This window comes from Callospermophilus lateralis, chromosome 6, assembly GCF_048772815.1.
Source record: "Callospermophilus lateralis isolate mCalLat2 chromosome 6, mCalLat2.hap1, whole genome shotgun sequence".
NCBI lineage: Eukaryota > Metazoa > Chordata > Mammalia > Rodentia > Sciuridae > Callospermophilus > Callospermophilus lateralis.
Window position 1 is genome coordinate 17,304,054 of NC_135310.1, and position 25,177 is coordinate 17,329,230.

A 25,177-nucleotide genomic window follows, 5' to 3' on the forward strand; every position below is an offset into this window, starting at 1 on the left:
GCCACTTTTTCCACACACACACACACAAAATGTTAAAAGCTCTCTTAGGCTTTGTTTGATTCATGTTTCAGATGTAATGTTGTATTGTGGCATTTGTCAGGACCTCCACCTTACCCAAGATCAAACTCTGCCTCCTACCTTACTACATGTTAGAATGACTCCAAAATAGGCTAGACTTGAGCTCATTTAGGGTTATGATAGGTGGGGTTGTCTGGAGTTTGATGATAGCTTCAGTCCGGTGGGTCCTGGACTGGTTGGCTGGCAAATTGCTAGCAAGGTGCCTTCACACCCTCTTCCAACCTTCTGACCCAATGTAGCCAGCCCCATCTGTCCCCATGTCCTGCCCACATCCCGGCCAGTTGATTGAAATCAATTGCTCTTGGTGGAATGACTGGATGCAGAATAAAAGCTAAGAAAGAGAAAGCAGTGATAAAACCACAGGACAGAGAAAGTAATTTTGAAAAGCAGGGTCGGGATGTGCTAGCTGATCTTAGGGATCAATCTTCCACACTAACATGAGCAAGATGAAGCCTGTGCTTGCTTTATTTATATCAGGGGACATCAAAGGTTTTCCATGGAATGTTCTTTGCCAAATAAGGTAGGAGGTGGTTGTCCAGTTCCCAACAGGTTATGCCCAACTCCAGAGCTATGAAAGGGGTCTCCCTGGTTGAGAGGAGATAGAGGTCATGTGCCTTGGGCAATCTAATGCACTGGGGGATATGGTGGGGGGAGTTTGTATAGTTTCCAAGGAAAAACCTAAATCTCCATGGCTTGACACCAAATGAAGACCCTCAAGTAATTTGCAGGTGGCTCCCTGCACCCTCATATTTCAGAACTAGTGGAGCTGGGGAGCCCGGCACTCTCTAGCATCTACAATGAATGCTTCCCCCAGGCAAAATACCCCCAGTGTGAATGTTCACAGGATTGCCTGGCCATGAATAACCCATGCAGACCCACTCACTATCTGCCAGATAAGGATGTAAGATACCCCAGGCTCAGCTATGTTGCAGTCCCAGGATCTCAATGCCATTTTACCTTGCAGAGAGACCATGAGACATGTGCTCAAAGGAGTGACCCTGCAAAGAAGCAGCAAGATTGTGGCCACCAGCACTCTAAGCAGGAGAACCTTAGGGCAGCCAAACCCTGGGCACCCTGTCACTGGACCTGCAGGCCCTGGCTGGTGTTCTCAGGCAGAATTGGCTACACTGTGAGATGGTGGAAGCAGCAACCTGCAAGCACCCTGGCCCACAAGGCCCTGGCCACTGTCCCAAGATGGAGATGGCTGTGTGCAACCAACCCTGCAGGCAACTTGGCAAGGGACCTCTTGGTGACAGTGTTGGCAGTGGCACCCTGAGAGTCCCCACTGCTTCTTATCACTCTTACTACTACTGTGCAACACAATTTCCAAGGGAAACTCTGGAATCCTTGAAGGGCTCTGCCATTACTCTAATCCTGAGACCAGACCTCAGAGAGGGAACTGCAGTTCCTAAATTGGGACACCAAAAGGCAATGGGAGTCATTTGATGGCACTCAAGCTGCAGAGCAAAGGGGGCTACTGTAATGGGCAGGAGAGTCAAAACAGCAGACAGAATAGTCTGACTCCTGCAGCCCGAGGATGTGAGTTCATGGTGTTCCTGGAAGTGAAAATATGAGAGGTTTGCTAAATCCTCACTGGATCTGAGTAAACAGAAGAGTTCAAGACCAAGGGGGAAGGTCTAACTGGAATAATAAAAACAGCTGTATTACCTCAATCAATTCGAAGACCTAAACCAGATTAGAAACCCAGATCGATCTGAATAAAGAGGAGGTGTGTTGCAATGAGTAAAAACTTGGAACACAAGTGCAAAATTATATCTTAGTCCCAACATCCTCTACAGAGATGTCTTACTATCTTGGTAAGCATACCCTAGGAAAAATGAAATAACCAGAACTCTTTCTGGCTACATACCACACTGCAATAAACAACTATATATTTAAATGCTATATGAACACATTTGGAAGCCCAGAAATAATGCTGGGATTGTTGTGAAGTTGCATGAGCACATTGTTAACCATACAGGTTATTTTTTTTAATCTTTTTTTAAAAACTTTGTTTTATTTATTTATTTCTATGTGGTGTTGAGGATTGAACCCAGGGCCTCGCATGTGCTAGGCGGGCACTCTACCGTTGAGCCACAACCCCAACCCTACCATACACAATATTATCCAGTTACAAATCAAAGGATTGATTCAATTTGTGCTCTGACCAACAAGTATGATAGCTATGTTGATCCTTTTCCTATTCCCCACTTTGTACAGTTATATTCAAGAAGTTGTCAATTTGATGGTTGTAATAATTGCCCATTGTGCTTTTAATCTTGCTCCTGATTATGTCATATTGTAGAATCTTGGTGCAGGATTATATGCTGTGAATTGCTCATAGCATATGCCCATGTGTTGAAAGAAGTAACTTTTGGTACATATTCTTCATATATTTTGGATATTAATCCTATCCTTGAATAAGTAACAACTTTTCAAAGTAGAGAGTGTTCTGCTGTTTGAATGTAAAGATTTGATTTATTTCTACTGGGGGAAGGAAGAGAATAAATAGAACCGTTTTTTAATTTTCTCTCCACTATGTACACCCATTCCCTCATGCATACAACTTACTTCTAATTGAAGGTGAGGTCAGGTTGAGGAATAACAGTAACAACAACAAAATCACTATCAAGTGTGCTGGGGTAAAACCAGGAAAAATTTCATCCCTTAAGCACATTTGTTTTGAGCCAGCAAAATGTTTTGAGATTGCCATCTAGACTACCTGTTAGTTTAGGAATGATCTTTAAATTCTACTTACATAAACTAATGTAGCAGAGTCACTGGTTTTATTTACTCTACAATGTGAAGGAAGCACAAAATGTCACTCATTCGCTAGTAAGTTTTATTGGTCAGGGTTCTCCAGGGAAACAGAACCAAGAGACTTACAATAGAAATTGGTCTATGGATTATAGAACCAAGAAATTCCAGTGTTTGTGTGCAGGCTGGGGAATCAGGAAAGTAAGGGGTATAATTCAGATTGAACCAAAGACATGGGACTGAGGGCTGCTCTGAAGTCTGTGATGGCTTGCCAAGTCAGTGATGGCTTGTCATATCCCAGAACCAGGGAAGATGGACACCTCAGATCACGCAGAGGAATCTCACAAAGAATCTTGCTTTGGGTTTTGCTGGGGGCCCTGAAAGGATTGGATGATCCCTGCTCACACTAGGGAAGGAGATTTGTTTTCTCAGGCTACTGCTTTCAGAGCAAATCTTTGCCAAATACACCTTCAGAGAAACACCCAGAAATAATGTTTTTTGTTTTTGTTTTTTACCAGCTATCTGGGTATCCCTGAGGCAGTGGGTTGTCACATAAAATTAACCACCACATTGATTGATTACATAAAAAAACTCCAAACTATTAAGATTTTTTTAAAAACAGAGATGTTTATTTAAATATAACAAAACAAACAGAGTCCCTGAAGTTAATAGTGAAGTCTGCCATGGTATTTTAGAGACATATTGCACCATCTCAAGGCAGGGTTAGTCAGCTTTTCATCATTGTGACATCATTGTGACAAAACATCTGAAGACAGCCACCTAGAGGAGAAAATATTAGTTTTTGGCTCACTGTTTCAGAAGTTTTAGTCCAAGTTTGGCTGACCGCATTGCTTTTTGGCCTGAGATAAGGCAGAATATCCTGGCAGTAGGAGCGGTGGCAGAAGATATCACTCACATTGTGGTAGCAATGATAAACAATCTATTCTTTTTAAAAAGAGAGGGAGAGAGGGAGGAAGATGCCTGGGACATAAAGAGCCCTTCAAAGAGATACCCAACTCCTCACCTCCTAAAGTTTTCTTCACCTCTCAATAGCACCAGAGTCAACACATAGATCACATAGATCTTTGGGGGACATTCCAGATCCAGTCTATACAAAGGTCAACTCAAGGTGCAGAGAAGTATTTGATTACACAGGACCAGGATGGAAACACCTTGTTGAGATTTCCTGTTCCAGCAGCCAGAGGCTAAGTGTACAATTCCATAGGTTAGCAAAGGACTTGGCCTAACATGTTAACAAAGAGTGCAGAATTGGATTATCACAAAACAGAATAAAGGGCTCAAAGTTGAAGCTGAAGTCACAGTATCTTCATGGGGGTCATCAGATCCTGGGGTAGCGGGGGTCATCAGATCCTGGGGTAGCAGGGGCCAGTGGGTGGCAAAGGAAAGATATGTGTGGCTGCTATAATGGATGGGAAAGTGAAAGCAGCCATCAGAACAGTCCAACTCTTGCAGAAGTTGATTATGGCTTGTGGTGTTCCTAGAAGGGACAAACACAACTTTCTTCTAAATCTTACTAGATCTGAATAAGTAGAGGAGCTCTAGGTTACATGAGAAAGTCTGACATGTTTGAGGCCTGTGGGTTTGTACTTCAATCTTCATCTGCTCTATGGAGGAAGAGCAGGTAGTAGACTGGCAGAAGACCAGTAAGGACAGTTATTTAACTGAATCACATTTTCAGAAGCTTCTTGGGAGCATCTTCAACCTTTAGAGAAGAAACATGTTACTTCAACTCTCTGAAGAAATCCTACCTCAGTTCTCCTGGGTGCTTACCTTGGGTCATGTGTTCCCCTCCACCCTCAACCCAAGGGTCCTGCAGCCTCTACCACCCTCCTCCCTTCTTTCTCACAGGCCAGAGTCAGCCCCAGCCCTGCTGTAGGCCTTGGTGTCTCAGGACTGAAGTTTTAATGACTGGATCTGCTCCCTGACTGGGAGCCTGCTCCTCCTCCAGATAGGAGGGGCCATAGGACCTGGGGATGGGGAGAACCCTGTCGAAAGAGGGGTTCTTAGAACCTGGTTCTCAGAACTTGGATGGGGTTACAGACACACATCTTTCTTCCCCCTTCCCCCTCAACCTCTCCTTACCTGGGAGCAGCACAGCTCTAAAAGTGACTGGCCCTGCCTACTCCCTCCACTCTGGTTAAGTCAGCTGGAGCATCAGACTCCAGCAGCTGCTCAGCCCCACCAGTCTCTGCAGAGGCTCTGCTCAAGGCAGAGGCTGCTGAGCTGGCTCAGGATCTGGAGTCTGCAGGAGGCTGGGTTCCAGGGCCACAGCCCAAGGGTCAATCCTGGAGTCCTAGGAGTCCCCAGAGAGCTGGCATCCTCTGCCTTCATCCTGGACAGACTCTATTCCAAGTTTTCCCTTCAACTGCTAGAAATGAGCCTCCTATGGGAAGGCAGCCCTAAACTCCAGTCTTCGGAAAGGCCTTTCCTGCTCCCTATCCTGGCATTAGCCGTACGACCTCTCTTTCTGACTGTGGGTATGGAGTTCCTTCCTCTGTACACAATGAATGGAGCTACCATGCTGCCATCACCAAGGATGGGATATTTGCCTTCCTGTGTTTCTGTTATCTCTTCGCCACGCACCACTGGGCCCCTTTTTTTGTAGAAATCTGGTCTGAGTCAGACCTGCATAAGCTAAAACCCTTTAGAATCCACAGGTTGCCTTGGTATGGCCCCTCCTCTTTCCCATGGACCCTGGCAGAGAGGATTTCTCAGGACTCAGGGCTCAGAATGGCCAAGCTATTTCTATCAGTGACAGGAGGCCTGATTCTTCTGTCTCAGAATGAGAAGGACCAGTCAAAGTGCAGTCTGGGGCCTTGGAATTTACTTTCCTGTCCTCATTGCTCACACAGCTGCCCCATGTTTCTCTGTCCATTATTCCCACAGCACCTGTCAGGAAGATCTGGAGGCCTAGGTGGATAAAGTAGGTGAGGATCCAGAGCAGGGCCCAGGGAATCAGCACGCTGGCTGCGGACTCCTGGAAGACTCTGTCTGGGTTGGCGATTGAAGGTCCTGAAGTGGAAACACAAGACAGTTAGCCCTTGTTCAGAGCAAAATCTGTGGAGATGCCTGCTCAGCTCCTGCTGCCCCACATCATTCAGGCAGGCACATAGTTCCTAGACCTCTGCTATGTGGCAGCTGCTGTGACAGGTCATGAAGACTAAGGGAGACAGGAGAAGGGTCCGGATCTTAAGAATCTCATATAGATAAAGGGAGAAGCCTGGGTGACAATAAAAATCAACCTTCCTGGTGGCAGAATATGAGGTGACCCATGAGGATGGTGGTGGAGAAGGGTCTCAGGAGCTTACATGTGAAGTGATTCACAAGAATTTCCAAAAAGAGACGAGCAAATGCCAGACCAAAGCATGTGCATTGAGGAAGAGGCATTAGGAGGTGAGAAGGGAAATGATGGGAAGACTATACCTTTGGCTGTTAACTCAGGTCTGAGTCAAGGTGGATGATGGGTCTCACACACACACACACACACACACACACACACACACACACGTAGCAGCATCTCATGTGAAAGCAGCTCCCACTTCCTCCCCCTCCTGCCAGTTACCTGTTGGCTCCAGCTCTGCCTCCCATTCCTTCAAGTTCTCAAGCCAGGTTCTACAGTCACCCATTGAGGTCTTGTGTAAGAACTTGGTCATTTCTCTGTCATTTTCCCACTTTTCTTTCATCCAGTTGGACCCAGAATGAACTACTGTCCACCTTTTGTTGTCTGAGTCAAAGCGAAGCCACATCTGTCCATTGAAGCCAAACTGCCAGGAGCCGCTGGTGCATCCACTGGATTTAAGCCGACAACACATCCTGCCCTCCAGAATGTGGAGACCTGCCCTCATCAGAGAAAGATCAGCCTCCTTGCTTAACAAATCCTTCGTCCAACCCAGTCCCACCTTCCCTGGTCTCCTTCTAATCTGGCTGTGTTCTTTCTCCAAACCAGCCCTGTCTGGGTTTTTTTTGAACAACCAACACCCATTTTTTTTTTCATGGACACAATGATATCACTAAACCCAGTATCAGCTCTCTCATGTCCCTGGAACATCCTTACTTACCTTTGGCCATGTCATTTTCTGCTTTAGTGTCAGCCAGTTGCTGTTTTAGCATATCCCCCATAACTCTCAGCATGGCTTTTTGCTCTTCCCAGGTGACTGTGGCACTCACTTTCCCTCCCAGGGCACTCAAGGATTTGACCTTGTCCAGGCCACAGTCATAGGAGAGAAAATTCTTGTGGTCTACCTGGGCTTGGATCGTACACCATTGCTGTCCAGGTGCTGGCTTAGAATTGATGGTGAAGTCATAGCAAAGGGAGTGAGTCCCTGTGAGGGAAAAGGGCGAGTAAGGGTTGGAGTGGTGAGAAAGGACCCTTTAGGCACCCCCTCCCCATCCCTCTGAAGGGCTGAGCTCGCAGAGCAAGAATGACCCTTCCTAAGCTGTGTGCTCCACCTGTTTATGGTGGACATGTTTCCTTGTTTCAGGCAGATGGGGACACTACTTGGCAAGCAACCTCATTCCCAGGACATGGCCCATTTCCCCTCTGCCCATGAACAATGCCTACACCCAGCAGCACAGGACCTTGCAAGGGCAGTGCCAGGCCTGCTATGAGGGAAGGGCCTGCATGGCAGAGGATGTGGAGAAGCAGTGCCCTGGACTGCAGGGAGGGGGCAGTGTGTATGCTGAGTCATGGTGGGCCCAGTGATCATGGGATCACAGCTGCATGAGGAAGAGTTTATAATTATGGTTCATAGCTTGTAGCTTGACTGTTCAGAGACAGCACTTGTGTGCCAGGAAATTGCCTTCTTTTAGGATAGAAGGTGATATCCTACCATGAATGAAATGGAAAAATCCATAAGTTCAAAGAACGGTAGTAGAGGAGGAATCAAAACTATCTGCTTTAGAGGATCCAAAAGTGTTTATGCCAGGTTAGATGTAATAGGAAAGGCAGAAATATGCCTAGTCTGCTGCACTTTGTAAGAAAGCCTGGCAGACTTTTGTTTATCAAGTGTATTAGAAAATATCAGGTACTAGGCTGGGGCTTGGGCTCAGTGGTAGAGTGCTTGCCTCATATGAGAGAGGTACTGGGTTCGATCCTTAGCACCACATAAAAATAAAGGTGTTGTGTCCAACTACAACTTGAAAAAATTAATAAAAAATATCAAGTACCCAAAACCAGAACCAAAATTAGAGAAAAGGGAGAAATAATATCAGAGCATAGCATAAATAAATAAATTAGTGGCTAAAAAACAGCAAAAAAGATGAATGAAATAAGGAGTTGGTCCTTCAAGAGATAAACAGAAGTGATAAACCCTTTGCTAGCCTAACTAGGTAAAGGAGAGAGAAGACTCAAATAAATTCACACAAGAAAAGGAAGACTTTGCAACTGATATCACGGAAACACAAAGGTTCATTACAGATTGTTAGGAACAAAGATATCCATGTTTGTTGTTATTTGTAAAAATTTGGCAACCTAAAAGAAGTGGACAAATTCCTGAACACTTACACATACATACCTTACCAAGATTGAATCAAAAGAAATAAAAAAGCTGAGCAGACCAATAAGAAGTAACAAGATTGAATCAGTTGTAATAGCCTCCCATCAAGAAAATCCCCTGATCATAGAGCTGTACTGCTGAGCTATACCAAGCATTTAAATAAAAACAGTTTCTAGTTCTCCTTAAGTTATTCCAAACAATAGAAGTGAAAGAAATTCTTCCAAATATATTTGATAAAGCCAGAATTACCATGATACCCAAACCTGACAAGAACACAGCCAATATTCTTGGTGAATAAAGATGAAAAAATCCTGAACAAAGTATTAGCACACTGAATTCAACTGCCTACTGAAAAGAGTATTCATCTCAGGGATGCAACCATGGTTCAACACTAGCTTCAATAAATGTAATACCCCACATTAATAGAATGAAGATGAAGAAAAGGCATTTGATAAAATCTATATCTCTTCATAATAAAAATGCCAAACCACCTAGGCAAAAAGGAATATATCTCATCAGAATAAAGGACATATGAAATAAGCCATCACCTAACATCATAACAAGTGGGTAAGCACTGAATGTTTTCTCTCTCCAATCTGAAACAAGAGAAGGATGCTCACTTTTACCACTTTTAATGAACTTCTGGAAGTGCTAGGTAGAGCAATCAGGCAAGAGAAAGAATAGAGTATCTAAACTCAAAAAAAAAAAAAAAAGAAATTAAATACTCACTGTTTGCAGATGAGCTGATGAGCTGACCTTACATATAGAAAACTCCAAAGACTTCACCAAATACTATTAGTGGTGATAGATGAATTTAGCAAAGTTGCAGAATACAAAAAATAAAATTATTAGAGTTATTATATACCAATAGCAAATAATCTGAAATAGAAATCAAGAAAACATTACTATTTACAGTAACTGCAAAATATACAATAGCTTGGAATGAATTTAAACAAAGAGGTAAAATATCTCTACAGTGAAAGCTATAAAGTACTGAGGAAAGAAATTAAAAACTACACACACACACACACACACACACACAAATCATAGGAGAAGATCACCATGTTCATGTTTTGGAAGATCCAATATTGTTCAAATGTCTATTCCACCCATCAAGATCTGCAGATTCAATGTAATCCCTATCAAAACATCAAGGGCATTCTTCACAGAAATAGAAAAGACAGTTCTATAATTTCCAGGGAACCACAAAATTGCTGAAGAGTCAAAGCTATCTTGTAGGAAAAGAACAAAGCAAGAGGAGTTACATGAACTGACTTCAAAATACACAACCAAGCTGGAGTAATCAAACAGCATGCTGCTGGGTTACAAACAGAAGCATGGACCAATGGAACAGAACAGAGAGCATAGAATTCGACCCACACACCTACAGCAGCCTATTATTGAAAAAGGTGACAAGAATGTGCAGTAGAAAAATGACAATATTTTCTATATTTGGTGTTGGAAAAACAGGGGAGGGAATCCACAAGAAAAAGAATAAAACTAGACCCCTGTAGCTCTTCACTTAGAAAAATCAACTTAAAGTGTATTAAATGGGCTGGGGGTGAAGCTCAGGGGTAAAATGCTTGTTTACCATGCAGGAGACTATGGAATTAACTCCCAGTACTTGAAAAAATAAACAAATAAACCAAAAAACTGAAGACTTAAATGTAAGTTTTGAAGCTATGAAGCTACTACAAGAATATGTAGTGAAAATGTTTCAGGACATTGGAATGGGAAAAGATATTTTGGACAAGTCTCTAAAAGCACAGAACACAAAATCAAAAACAGACAAATAGAAGAGTCAAATTAAAAAATCCTCCGCACATCAAAGGCAACAATTTTGGGAGTGGAGAGAACCTACAGAATGTCAGAAAATATTTGCATATTGTACATCAGATAATAGGTTGATATCCAGAATGCATATGGAACTCAAAGAACTTAATACTTAGAAAACAAATAAGCTGATTAGAAAATGGAGAAAAATCTGAAAAGACATTTCTCAAAAGAGACAAGTAAAATGGCCAATAGGCATACAAAAAAGTACTCAGTATCACCAGTCATCACTGAAATGCAAATCACAACCACAAGAAGACATTATCTCACTCCAGTAAGAATGGTTGTTAACAATAATACAAAAGAAAATAAGTGCCTGCAAGAGAATCCTGCATATTGTTAGCTGGATGTAGATTCATATTGGGGGAGAGGTAAGGGGGCTTAGGCAACCAGGGCAAGATGGCAAGTGAGGAGGTTGGGCAGGGTCAGAACACAGGAGCATGGGGAGGGTCTTCTGATGAGGTCAACTTCCTGCTTGGTGGACACAAACAGGAGACCCAGTCAGACAGACACTTCCATACTAGTGCTCCCAAGCAAGAGATCCAATAGGAAAACTAAAACAGATGCATGGGCAGAGGGGGCACCATTCAATAATAGTGAGGAGAGCATGAACAGGGGAGCAGATAAGGAAAGGAGGAATTCCAGAGACCATCAAAAGAACAGGCACAAACTCCCCCACCAGATTCCCAGGTCTGAGGCCCTTTTTCTCAGAGAAGTCTTCTCTATATCTTTTTCACATTTGCAATAAATCTACTTCTTACTTTCTATCTTGGTGTCTTGTTCTTAGATTTTTTGCTGAATGGAGTCAATGATTCTAGTACCTCTAGGTGGTAATAATAGGGATACTAGGAAAAACAGTATTGAGGTCCTCAAAAATTGAAAAAATTGAACTTGCATATGATCCAGGAATTCCTCTACTGGGTAATAGCCAAAGTATATAAATACAGTCTGTCAAAGACATCTGCACTCCCATGTTCATTTTAGCACTGTTCACAAAGGCAAAGAAACAGAAACAACCTAGGTGTCCATCAAGTGATGAACAGATAAAGACAATGTGGTACCTACACACACTGGAATACTATTTATCCATAAAAAGAACAAAATTATGTTCTCTCCAACACAATTGATGGAAATGGAGATCATCATGTTAAGGGAAGTAAGCCAGGCACAGAAAGACAAGCACCAAATGATCTCACTTGCATGTGGAATCCACAAAAGTTGACCTCAGAAGTTGAAATTAAATGGTGTGTACAGTAAGAGGGATGGAGGGATGAGAAAATGTTGATAGAAGGGAACTAACAGATAATAGTGAAATTTCTGTTGTGTTCTGGCACAGTAGAGAGACTATAGAAAACTGTAACATTCTGTTTATCTCAAGAAGCTGGAAGAAAGAATTTTGAGAGAGAGGATGGCAGAATAGAGGAAGGGCACAATTTCCCATAGTTCCTTAGCAGCAGACTTAAAACACAAGAAGAGTGCTCCTTAGAGAGATGGGTAGGTAACTAGGGGAACTGTAAAAGAAACTGCAGCGACACAGAAAGTCAGAAACTTTGAATATAATAAAAGAAATAATATGTTTAGAATTGTGCCAGTTTGGCTGGCAGCAGTAACTGTGGTTGCTGAGGGGAGGGGGGGAGGGACAGCGGCAGATTAAAATATACATGTCTGTGAGAACCTGTGGAACAGAGAGGGAGGCTGAACTCAATGGACCCAGAGTTGGTAGGGAAGCAATTGACTGCAAAGCAATGAAAATATCTCAGCCCACAGGCTGATAGTTCGTGGGAACTGGGTTGCCAGCATAGGAGCTACTGCTAGGTGCTGTGCAGCAGTGAGCAGACTGGAGATCAGAAACTCAGAAAGGAAGGTGAAGTGAACCCAGAAGATGCCCATCATGATCTCCAGAGTGTGCTTGGACCAGAGTGACTGAACTAGGCTCAAAGAAACCTGTGCCTGCAGCATATGGCCTCCAAATACCAAAGAGAGTGAGAGAGTGCCCATTGATGATATTTTAAATTTCAATTTCATTTCATAGTTTTATTGGCGTATTATAGTTGTCATCACGGGTGACATTTGTTGTCACATTCGTACACGCACAATATAGCAACAGAATTTGACCAATATAATTCCCCAGTATTTCCTTTCTCTCCTCTCCTCCCTCCCCCTGGTCTCTTTCCTCTGCTGATCTCCCTTTGATTTTCATGAGGCACCTTTCTTTACCTTTAAAAGAAAATTCTAAAAAGTAGATATCACATGAACTTGGAAGCGACTGGGCTGTCATTACGACTTAGGACGACCTGTGATAGAGACATCTGTGCTAGGCAAAGGGGCCCGGAGGAGTTGACGGCAATTCCTCACTGAAAACGCACAACACAGCCAGTAAATGCCACCCGCAGCGGGAAAACGCACACCCTTTCACAGTGACTCATTCTTGCTCCTGGGCTCTTGGAGAAAGAGGCTCTGATTCCCGCTTTCTGAAGACGGGGGTGGCACTGGTGACCATTACCAAGCCATCTAGCTCTCCCCTGTCATCTCGCTCCCTCGCATCCTCCTACCCTTATTTTTTCGTCTCTTTTCAGCTCCCGCGGCTCCTTCCCAGGCGCAGGGTGCATAACCTGCTGCGGAGACGTGGACCGGTGGGACGGAACATGTAGGGGAAGTCTGGGGACTGAGAAGGGGACGGAGGTGTCCCGTAAGTTCGATCCCGCAACTCACCGGCCAGCGACGCCCAAAGAAAGTGGGGCGCGAGCTGAGCCAGGACACCAAGAAAGAGCGCCGCGCGGACAGACCCGGCCATGAGTCCGGCACTCAGGAGAACTGGGAGACGCGCGGCGGCGCTCAGAGGCTTTAAAGCCGGAAACCCCCCGCCCCGCCCCCCGGGGAATCCGCTCCGCCGCGTCCTTCCTCCTGCTGATTGGTTCCGGCTGTTGCCCCGCCCCGACTTTCTAAGCCACTCCACTAAGTTGGCCTTTGGGCATTGTCGTTTTCCCTCGGGTGCCCCTGGCCACCGTGCCCTTACAGAGGCGTCGGCTGAATCACCGCCCGGTGCAGGACCCCGCCTGGGTCCCCTTCCTGCGACGGCGCGGGACCGGGACGCGTCCCCAGCGCCTCCCGCTGCCTCCTCGCCGCCGGCTTCCGCCCTCCTTTCGCACTCGTCCCGCCGCCCTGGCTGTTACCGGAGAAGACGAACCCAAAGCCAAGGGTAAAGTTGGGGCCTCCGGCCAGGGCAGATGGCGACCCAAGTCGGAGCAGAAGAACAATCTGCCTTTTACAAAACATCAGCTGCCGCCCCGCTGACTGGCCCCCGGGACTGGCCGCTTTCCACTGACTGCCCCAGATCCCTGCGCTGCGTAACCATTCTGATATGTCGCCTTCCTCACCTCGTTCTTTTCCTGTCTCCTCTCCGGACTTCTTGGGCCCGAGTGTTTAACCATTTGCATCCCCACCTTCCGACTCATCCTTTTTATTATTAAAATACCAAAAAATTTCGGGCTCCTAATAAAGTCCCGTCTGAAATCAACGTGGTTGAAGGCAGTTGTTAGCTAGCCTGCCATCAGCGATAGTTTTCAGTAGATTCTGTGCCCCGACCCCGAAAACTTTCAGGAAAGACTCTAAAAGCAAAAGCAACTTCTCCTTTGGGAAAAGTTCGGACAGTCTGGAAGAAAATGCCTAGATCAGCTGCCACCTGGAGGCTTGCAGAAACAATTTTTTTCTTTTTCTTTTGAGGTACTGAGGATTCAATCCAGCAGGAGCGCTCTGCTACTGAGCCACGTCCCCTGCTCATTTAAAAATTGTTATTTTGAGACAGGATGTCGCTAAATCATCCAGGCCATCCTCCAACTTGCAATACTCCTACCTCAGCCTCCAAGAAGCTGGAATCACAGGCATGTGCTGCAGCGCCTGGCTATAATTAACCTTTCAAAGTTTCCTTTGGTCAATTTCATTGTTATCTCGAGATCCAATCACGCAACCACCATTTAAATACCATTTAAATAGCTTCAAATACACATTTCAGGCCAGTGTAGGCATGAATGAAGCGATCACCTGAGTCTGAGAAGACTCCAGCTTCTCGATGAGTGGGTCCTGGTCTGAGATCTCTCACACTGCCATTCAGAGGTCAGACACAGGAACTACACACAGGGCCCCATCTCATAGCCTGGACCTCAGGAGCCTGTAGAATCATGATGACTGAGACAGGGATGCTGCCAGGGTACGCCTTTGAGGACAGAGACCATGGTGAAGAACTGAGGGGAGATGCAGATGCAGCTGTGGATTGAGGTATTGTTTTGTCCCAAATGATTGTATGGGAAAGGGACCCTCAAACACAAGAAGGAAGAGAGGGCCCTGGTGAGTCATAAGTTTGGCTAAGTGCAGGGCACTTACATAATCTTGTCATTTGCCCCTTTTATTCCACCAGAGAGCATTAACTGACAGAAGTGGAATTGATTCAGGAAAACGTTAAAAAAAAAAAAAAGAGTACAACACTCATCAGTCAAAATGTCATGACTTCTATTTCTGAAAGTACAATCTACAACCCATACTCTTTCAGTCAACTCTGGAGCTCATTCATCCCCATTTGGGATCTGGTTTGAGGTTGGCAGCCAGGAATCTGCACCAGGCAAGGGGCAGGAGTGCCCAGATATGCTCTCCATCTCCTTCTCACCTGGCCATCCTTCCTATGTCTCTACTGCAGCCTTCTATTCCTTCTGTTCTCCAGGTTACCTGCCTGGTTCACCCAGACTCATGAGTTAGGAGTGCCAAGCCTTCCCAGCTGCCTCCTCCCAGGGATTACCCAAGGCTCCTGTCCCCAGATGTATGCATGGGAGCCACCAAGTACAGTTCCTCCCAAGTCTGTGTACTGCCCACCCCTTGTGTTTCTGTTGTCCTGTAGCCCACCTTCCACATGGTCCTCTTGAGTAGAGATGTTAGTGAATCAGGCCAAAATCTTCTCTGCTTCTTTGTACCTAAGGAAATCTGTTTGCAATCATCCTGTGCCCCTGCCCTGAGGCAGCAGCGTCAGGCTCTGTGCTTGGTTCAGTAGTCCTCTACTTTACCACAGCCTGAGGATCATGTGATTTATTATCAGTAGGGGCCTATCCTCCCCACTGATGGCTGTGGGGGGTAGGACATCTTGTTCATGTGTCCATTTAATGGGGAGAAGACTCAGTGGGTGGGGTCAGAGTGGGATTCAGGTTCTCTCTCCGGTCTCAGCCCAGGTTGCTCTCCACAGCTGCCAGAAGCCACTGGCTCTTACTTCCCTCTCACTTCTGCCCATGACCTGCTGGCCTTATGATAACTGAGACAGGAATGCTGTCAGGGTACGCCTTTGAAGACGACTATAGTGACCATAGTGATGAACTCAGGTGCTGGGAGCCATGCCAAGCAGGTATGACAATCTCCTTGCCAGCTTACTCCCATGCTGTCTAGTGGAAGGACTTCTGAAAGGTGACCTTGCTCAAGGACCAGGGTGGTTTAGCATAATAGGAGAGTAGGGTGTTCCCCCTTTAGAATAGGGCAGTTTAGCATAATAGGAGAGTAGGGTGTTCCCCCTTTAGAATAGGGCAGTTTAGCATAATAGGAGATTAGGGTGTTCCCCCTTTAGAATAGGGTGTATCCTGCTGCTGAGTTCCTCTTGAGTTCTTAGGGTCAGACAGTATATTTGGGGAGACAGAAGCCCATGTGGAGTGGATTTGGGCAGAGTAGTGGATTAGGGCAGAGTGTGGATTTGGGCAGAGAACGTGGATTCCCCCAGAGCGTGTTTGTAGACGGCCGGTGTGAGTTCGGGAATAAAGAATTGCTGTTTGAATCTACAAACTGTGTGGAGACTCGTGATTTGTGCCCAGCCAGAGACTGCGGCACTCAGGGGAGATGCAGATGCAGCTGTGGATTGAGGTATTGTTGTCCCAGATGACTGTATGGGAAAGGGACCCTCAAACACAAGAAGAACACTCTCTTAGCTCCTGCTTCCCATGGAAATATGATTTATCACATAACCAGAGGGCCATACTTTCCCAGTAGGTCCTTTAAAAATTTTGATTAAACAAAAGATATAAAGGGATATGTATATTCTCAAATACCTCATTCCTTGAAATGTATAAACAATCATCACAATGTGAGATACTCTTACTGTGAACTCAAGGACTAGAGAACACAGGAGAGAATTATTTATTTATCCTGGGAGGATGAGAAAGAGATGGCAGGTGATATTTGTGTCCACCCATGAAGGATGACTGGCTCTTGGCTGGGGGAAGCAGATACTCCAGGTAGAGGAATGTGCCAGACAGAAAGCCAGGAGGCAGGACAGCAGGGGCTGGTGGGTAGACAAGGGACGCTCAACCATGGGGAATTGGGAAGGAAGAGATGGTGGTGGTGAAACAGGGCAGGGAGGGGGTCTGGGAGATCCCAGGGCAGTTGTGAGCCTGGGAGAAAATTTATGAGAGAAACAAGCTCTCTGTGCCTCAGTGGTGCATGCAGGTCCACACGGTGCATGCCTGACACACTCGCTCAAATATGCACACTCAGAGTGAGGAGAGCTGAGGTTACCTCAGATATGCCGCCAACTCGTTTTCTGTCCTTTGGTCCCTGTCATCTCTGAATTTTCTTGGAAGGAGTCAGGAGCCTTTTCCAGTTTGTTTTTGTTCCCATGATCCTCCCTTGAGAGCTTCCAGAAACACAGCCCATCCTCCCGTGCTCTCCCATTTCCCCTCTATTCCTGAAGTATGGTTTGGCCCAGGATGAGAGAACCACTCTCCATGGGGGGCACTGTGTTGTGGCATTCTCTTCTTGGCCTGGGAGCCAGGAGAAACTTCCCCCCTCATCCGAATTCCTGACACACCCTTGTCACCCACGAGTTTCCAAGTCTTCCAGACCCCACTTTATGGTATTTACCTGTCCTCTCATATCTTACATGTCCCTTGTGCCAACCAGTGAGAACAGGTGTGGGCAGCTAAGTGGATTCTCTGTTTTAACATAAACACAAACACTCCTCATCCATCTGTCACATGAACACCGTCCTCCGTCCTCCTCACACATTCGTCCACCTTCCTTTGTCTTGCATTTTAGCCTTTATGATTCCAATAATCAGCAGTTCCAACAATTATACTTTCAATTGTGGTCTCAAATCTCCTTTTTAAACATAGAAATATTTAATATTGTGGGGCAGGGGGGAGACATGGGTTGTGCCAGCAGCTCGTGAACAACTATGAGGGACTTAACTCTTTTTTGGGAAGAGCTAGGGGTTAAATCCAGAGCCTCCAGAGTCTGCCATTGAGCTAAAGCCCCAGCCCAAGGACCTTAACTCTTAAAGAGGTGCTGCTGAGTCTTATTTTATCTATCTATCTATCCGTCCATTCATTCATAGAAGGTATTGAACCCAAGGGCACTTTTCCACTGTGCAACATCCCCAGCCCACCCCCACACACTTTTTAAATAGTTTATTTAAAGATGGGGTCTTGCTGAGTTGCTTAGTGTTTTGCTAAGTTGCTGAGGCTGGTTTTGAACTTGCCATCCTCCTGCCTCAGTCTCGCAAGCTGCTGGGATTGCAAGTGTGGATCACCCAGCATTGTTGAGCCTTATGAATTAGCATCCAGTGGAATCCTGGAAGGACAGTTGCTTAACAGCGAGTGGAATTTGCCACACCTCAGCAATTTCAAAATCAGCAGTTATGACTTTAAGAAACAAGGTTCTGAGAGGAGAACACGGGGACGGGTGCGGAGGGAACACTCCTGTGACCTCCTCAGCTACGCTGGCAGAGAGAGACTTCAGAACGACTGGATGATGCCTGCTCAGGAACGTCCAGCAATGTTGGGCTGAGGTGGAACATAAGTGAGCTGTTTGAGCTTCTCAGAGGCCGCAGCGGGCTCAGGCGCGGGTGAATCAAAAATAGACCATATATTGTGCCATAGGGCAACTCTTAGAAATTATAAAGGAGTGGAGATAATACTACACATCTTATCTGATTATAATGGAATGAAACTGTAAATCAATGATAAACGAAGGAAGGAAAAATCCTACATCACTTGGAGAATGAACAATATATTACTGAATGATCAGTGGGTTACAGAAGACATAAAGGAGGAAATCAAAAAATTCTTAGAGATGAATGAAAACACAAACACAACATATCGGAATCTATGTGACACAATGAAAGCAGTTCTAAGAGGAAAATTTATTGCTTGGAGTTCATTCCTCAAAAAAAGAAAAAACCAACAAATAAATGATCTCACACTCCATCTCAAAACCCTAGAAAAAGAAGAGCAAAACAACAGCAAATGTAGTAGAAGGCAAGAAATAATTAAAATCAGAGCTGAAATCAATGAAATTGAAACAAAAGAAACAATTGAAAAAATTGACAAAATTAAAAGTTGGTTCTTTGAAAAAATAAATAAGATCAACAGACCCTTAACCATGCTAATGAAGAGAAGAGAGAGAACTCAAATTACTAGCATACAGGATGAAAAAGGCAATATCACAACCAACACTACAGAAATACAGAAGATAATTAGAAATTATTTTGAAACCCTATATTCCAATAAAATAGAAAATAGTGAAGACATCGATAAACTTCTTAAGTCATATGATTTGCACAGATTGAGTCAGGAGAATACACACAACTTAAACAGACCAATATCAATGGAGGAAATAGAAGAATCCATCAAAAGGCTACCAACCAAGAAAAGCCCAGGACCGGATGGGTATATAGCAGAGTTTTACAAAACCTGTAAAGAAGAACTAATACCAATATTTTTCAAGCTATTTCAGGAAATAGAAAAAGAGGGAGCTCTTCCAAATTCATTCTATGAGGCCAACATAACCCTGATCCCGAAACCAGACAAAGACACTTCAAAGAAAGAAAATTACAGACAAAGACACTTCAAAGAAAGAAAATTACAGACCAATATCTCTAATGAACCTAAATGCAAAAATCCTCAATAAAATTCTGGCAAGTCGGATACAAAAACATATCAAAAAGATTGTGCACCATGATCAAGTAGGATTCATCCCTGGGATGCAAGGCTGGTTCAATATACGGAAATCAATAAATGTTATTCACCACATCCATAGACTTAAGATAAGAACCGTATGATCATCTCAATAGACGCAGAAAAAGCATTCAACAAAGTACAGAATCCCTTTATGTTCAAAACACTAGAAAAACTAGGGATAACAGGAATTACCTTAAAATTGTAAAAGCTATCTATGCTAAGCCTCAGGCTAGCATCATTCTAAACGGAGAAAAATTGAAGTCATTCCCTCTAAAATCTGGAACAAGACAGGGGTGCCCTCTCTCACCACTTCTATTCAACATAGTTCTCAAAACACTGGCCAGAGATATTAGACAGACAAAAGAAATTAAAGGCATAAAGATAGGAAAAGAAGAATTTAAATTATCACTATTTGCGGATGACATGAACCTATACTTAGAAGACCCAAAAGGTTCTACCAAGAAACTTCTAGAGCTAGTAAATGAATTCAGCAAAGTGGCAGGATGTAAAATCAACACGCATAAATCAAAGGCATTCCTGTATATCAGTGACAAATCCTTTGAAATGGAAATGAAAACAACTACCCCATTCACAATATCCTCAAAAAAAAAAAAATACTTGGGAATCAACTTAACAAAAGAGGTGAAAGACCTATACAATGAAAACTACGGAATCTTAAAGAGAGAAATAGAAGAAGATCTTAGAAGATGGAAAGATATACCCTGTTCATGGAAGGCAGAACTAACATCATTAAAATGGTGATATTACCAAAAGTACTCTATAGGTTTAACGCAATGCCAATCCAAATCTCAACGGCATTTCTTGCAGAAATAGAAAAAGCAATCATGAAATTCATCTGGAAAAATAAAAGACCCACAATAGCAAAAGCAATTCTAAGCAGGAAGAGTGTAACAGGCGGTGTAGTGATACCAGATTTTAAACTATACTACAGAGCAATAGTAACGAAAACAGCATGGCACTGGTACTAACAGGTGGGTAGACCAAAGGTACAGAATAGAGGACACAGAGACCAATCCACAAAATTACAACTACCTTATATTAGAAAAGGTGCTAAAAGCATGCAATGGAGAAAGGATAGCATCTTCAACAAATGGTGCTGGGAGAACTGGAAATCCATATGCAACAAAATGAAACTGAATCCCTTTCTTTCACCATGCACAAAAATGAACTCAAAATGGATTAAGGAACTAGAGATCAAACCAGAAACTCTGCAACTGATAGAAGAAAAAGGTGGCTCTAATCTCCATCTCGTGGGGTTGGGCTCCAAATTCCTTAATAGGACACCTATAGCACAAGAGTTAAAATCAAGAATCAACAAATGGGATGTACTCAAACTAAAAAGTTTTTTCTCAGCAAGAGGAAAAATAAGAGAGGTAAATAGGGAGCCTACATCCTGGGAACAAATTTTTACCCCTTACACTTCACATAGAGTTCTAATCTCCAGAGTATACAAAGAACTCAAAAAATTAAACAATAAGAAAACAAATAACCCAATCAACAAATGGGCCAAGGATCTGAACAGACACTTCTCAGAGAAGGATATACAATCAATCAACAAATGCACAAAAAAATGCTCACCATCCCTAGCAGTCAGAGAAATGCAAATTAAAACTACTCTAAGATACCATCTCACTCCAGTAAGAATGGCAGCCATTATGAAGTCAAACAACAACAAGTGCTGGCGGAGATGTGGGGAAAAGGGTACACTTGTACATTGCTGGTGGGGCTGCAAATTGGTGCGGCCAATTTGGAAAGCAGTATGGAGATTCCTTGTAAAGCTGGGAATGGAACCATCATTCGACCCAGCTATTCCCCTTCTCTGACTATTCCCCAAAGATCTAAAAAGAGCATACTACAGGGATACAGATACATCAATGTTCATAGCAGCACAATTCACAGTAGCTCTACTGTGGAACCAACCTAGATGTCTGTCAATAGATGAATGGGTAAAAAAAATGTAGCATTTATACACAATGGAATATTACTCAGCACTAAAAAATAACAAAATCATGGCATTTGCAGGGAAATGGATGGCATTAGAGCAGGTTATACTAAGTGAATTATCCAATCCCTAAAAAACAAATGCCAAATGTCTTCTTTCATATAAGGAGGGTGACTCAAAACAGAGCAGGGAGGAAGAGCATGAGAAGAAGATTACCATTAAGCAGGGACGAGAGGTGGGAGGGAATGGGAAAGAGAAGGGGAATTCCACGGAAGATGGGAGGAGATCCTCATTTTTATACAAAATTACATATAAGAGGATGTGAGAGGAAAGGGGGAAAGGAGAGAAATGAGTTACAGTGGATGGGGTAGAGAGAGATGATGGGCGGGGAGGCGAGGGGAGGGGGGATAGGAAGGGAATAGGAAAGGCAGCAGAATACAACAGACACTAGTATGGCAGTATGTATAAACGTGGATGTATAACCAATGTGATCCTGCAATCTGTACACATGGTAAAAATAAGAATTCATACCCCATTTGAATCAAATGTATGATATGTGATATGTCAAGATCATTGTAATGTTTTGAGCAACTAATAAAAAAAAGAAACAAGGTTCTAATTGTTGTCCTTTATTTTAATGTGCAGAGCCTTCTTGCCACCCCAAGTTGAATATATAGCATAAATAAATATTCTTTTAAAAATAATTTAAAAGATTTGTGATAAAAATATAACAAAATTATCGTTACAACCATTTTTAAGTGTATAATAAATGTTTTCAGTCTCTGAAATTTTGGTGTTTACTTCTCCAGTCAAACCTGGCTTGTCTTAACTGATACACTACTTTTAAAATTTTTATTTTTTTTCTTTTCCTGTTCAGGGTATCTTGTAAAACAATGCATATTGTTAGAGTTTTCAAAAATTCAACCTGAGCATTTCAGGTCTTTCATTGCTGAGGTTAGTGATTTAGGTGGGTTGCATATTTGGACTTTCTGTTAAATATTTGGACTTTGTCATCTGTTAAATATTTGGACTTTGTCATCATATTTTCCATTTGTTGTGCATTTTGGGAATTTATTTCTTTCTCCGTTTGTGTGTCCTGGCTACTATACTGAATTTTCTTCTGCTGGTTCATGAGTTACATATTCTGATTTTCTTGTCCTGTTACTCTTCACTTATGACAAACTCTAAAGTTTATTTGCATTTGTCATTAATTTTGCTTTGCCCCCTAATAAAAATTATCTGGCATATTTTCTCATCTCTTCTGTGTGCTACCTCCTGCCCTATTGCTCTGAGACTGCTCTGAATTATGTATCTGGGTTATTTATAAGTATACTTCTTATTTTCTGTTTTCAGTTTTTCCTTCCTCCTCTTTGTTTTTCCACAGTCATAATCTTTAATACATTACACGTATAATTTAACACATTGCTCTCTTCTCTTCTTTTTTTTACCCCCCCCCCCCCATAGTTGGGGTGCTTTCTGCAAAACAGTACTTTCAACTTGAATCTTTTAAACAAAGTATTGGTGCATTATAATTATACATAATAGTGTGATTCATTGTGACACATTCGTACATGCACAAAATGTTATTTGATCAATCTCCTTCCCCAGCCCTTTCCTATCCCTCCTCTGATCCTTTTCTTGACCCACTTGCTCTACTCAACTAATCTCCCTAATGTTATTGTTATTATCTTAATTAAAATATTATATAAAATGGAAACAAACAAACAAACAAAAAAATATTATATAAGCGGGATCAACTGTGGTCTGCCCATACATGGACATAGCATGATTTGGTAAATCTTGTTCCCTATGTCCTCCCTGCCTCCCTGTCTCTCCATCCCCTTCCTTTATTGCCAACTTGGATCTTTAAGAGGAAAATATTCTTTAGGCTTTCTATTTCAAAATATTCATAGCACATATTGCAGACAAATTCTAAAGCTCTCTTCTCAAGTTCTTGTCCCTTGGTTAGTCAAACACTAATCTAGACACTGCTCTGAAAGGGTTTTGTAGTTAAAATTATCAATCAGTTGAAGCCCAAATAAAAAGATCTTTCCAGGTTACCTGAGTGGGCCCAGTGTCATCAGATGAACCCTTAAAATCAGAGGACTTTCTCAGGATGGAGGCAAGAAGGATAAAGAAGAAGGAAAAGTTACTCTAAGCAAGAGAAGAATTAGATGTGCTGTTGATAGATCTGAGATGTATGGACCAGAGAGAGGTCTCTTAAAGTGAAGGAGTGCCCTGCTCACAGCCAGCAAGGAAGTGGATTCTGCCAACAATCTGAATGCCCTTGGAAGCACATTGTTTTCAAAGCTTCTGCATAAAAGTTCAGCTGTTGAACATCTTTATTTTACTTTGTGAAATCCAAAGTGGAGACATCAGTTGAGCCAACTCAGATTTCTGACCTATAGAACTGTAAGATAATAAATGTATTGATTTAAACAGCTAGGTTTGGGGTAATTTGTCATGACTGTGATAGAAAATGAATACCAACCCCTTCCCATTTAAATGAGAATGTGCTTCGATATAAAATTCTTTTCTTCAATGCTTTAGAAATAATATTCCTTTGTCCCCATGTGACCAGGGTGGCTGTCCAGGAGTCTGTTGCTGTGCTTGCTTCTTATTTGTTTCTCAGGGCCATCTGGAAGGGAGCCAGAAGGCTGTGCTGGTTTGTCACCTCTGCTGAGTTTTGCAGTCTACTTGGCTGCCAGTCATGGTCTCTTGGAGGTGGGGAGGTTTAATTCCTTTCCCTGCTTCTTCTTAGGTGCACTGGTAGATACGACAAATTCATTGCTTTTGTTTTATTCAGCTGCTACTAGTCTCATCTTCCCCTCACTTTTATAAAAATCAAGTTCATTGAGGTAATTTAGGACAACACTTCTTTTTGAATTTAAAGTCCCTTATCTTGGGGAGTATGTTAGAAATATGTGGGCATTTGTCTAATTTATACAGCATATTACCAGGCTACAGACATAAAAAGAGATGTATGGTATGATGTATGGTATGACTTCTGCTGTGAGTCATCAACAAACTGAAAAACAAGCAACACCAGCAACAATGATGAATAGCATTGAAGCCTCTGATTCCTGCACTACTGGATGAGAATTAAAAATAGAGGTGAATTAATATTTATTTATCTTTAAAAATGGTGTTTGAAGATAAAATGAGAGGCCAACAATGTGCATTTCTCATGAGAGTATTTTGCTTTGTGAGGCATGTGCCAAATATTGAATTTGACCTTGAAAAAAACTGATAGTAGCTTTTTCCCCTTGTTTTCTGATTTTTTATCCATAAGACATTTTCTTTTTTTCTTCCACATTATTAAAAAATTGCTCCTTTCAAAGGATGCTATCCATTTTTGTTACTGTCATAATATTTCATACCTCTTTATATCCGTAATCCTTATCTCAAAGGAATATACTTGCCTTCTATATGATTTCAGCTTGTAGAATGTTCTTACCAAGTACTATTTGAACTCTTTCTTTCCCCTCTCTTATTTTGTAACAATTCTTCCGTAAATTGTTTTGGTCTCTAAAAGATGCGTTTTCCTGGTTATAACATGGAGAGTCCCTGTCATTAGTGTTCCATGGCTGAGTCCAAGTGCACGGCAAGCAATGCCTATTTTTTCACAGATGCTGGATTCATCATTTGTTGGCAGCCCTTGGTGGGAAGAGGATGGCTTGGGCTCTGAGAGTCAAAGAAGTGGAGATGTGGCCTTTGGTGAGTACGTGTTGAAATCATCAGGATTAAGCAAAAATTATCAGTTGAAATACATTGAGTTAAAGGAAAATATTTACAAATTATTTTTACCTTTTTAACGTTGTTATTAGAAAGTTTTAAATCATATTTGTGACATGCACTAGACTTCTTTTAGAATTTTGAGCTATAACTTCTGCTTATTTTCTGTTTCTATTGTAGGTTCTGCTGTTTCTCATTCTCATTGTCATAGCTGCTTGATTATCATAGGCAACATGTGGGATATGCTGTTTTAAAAGTTGCCATTCAAAAAATTTGAAGTTTAGGATATTTCCTTCCTCCAGAAGAACTTTCAT

General features: G+C 42.8%; 1 long non-coding RNA gene across 2 annotated transcripts in view; it reads left to right on the forward strand.

Annotated features, from left to right (window-relative positions):
* The window catches only part of LOC143401104 (uncharacterized), a 62,730-nt gene extending 37,892 nt beyond the window's left edge, over window positions 1-24,838 (forward strand). The window contains exon 3 of one of the 2 annotated variants that reach the window (XR_013091600.2): window positions 24,758-24,838. This is a non-coding gene — a long non-coding RNA (uncharacterized LOC143401104). Of the gene's footprint in view, window positions 1-12,760; window positions 15,960-24,757 lie in introns of those variants that run through there. The other variant, XR_013091599.2, reaches the window with a different exon arrangement.
* The last annotated feature ends 339 nt before the right edge of the window (window positions 24,839-25,177 follow it).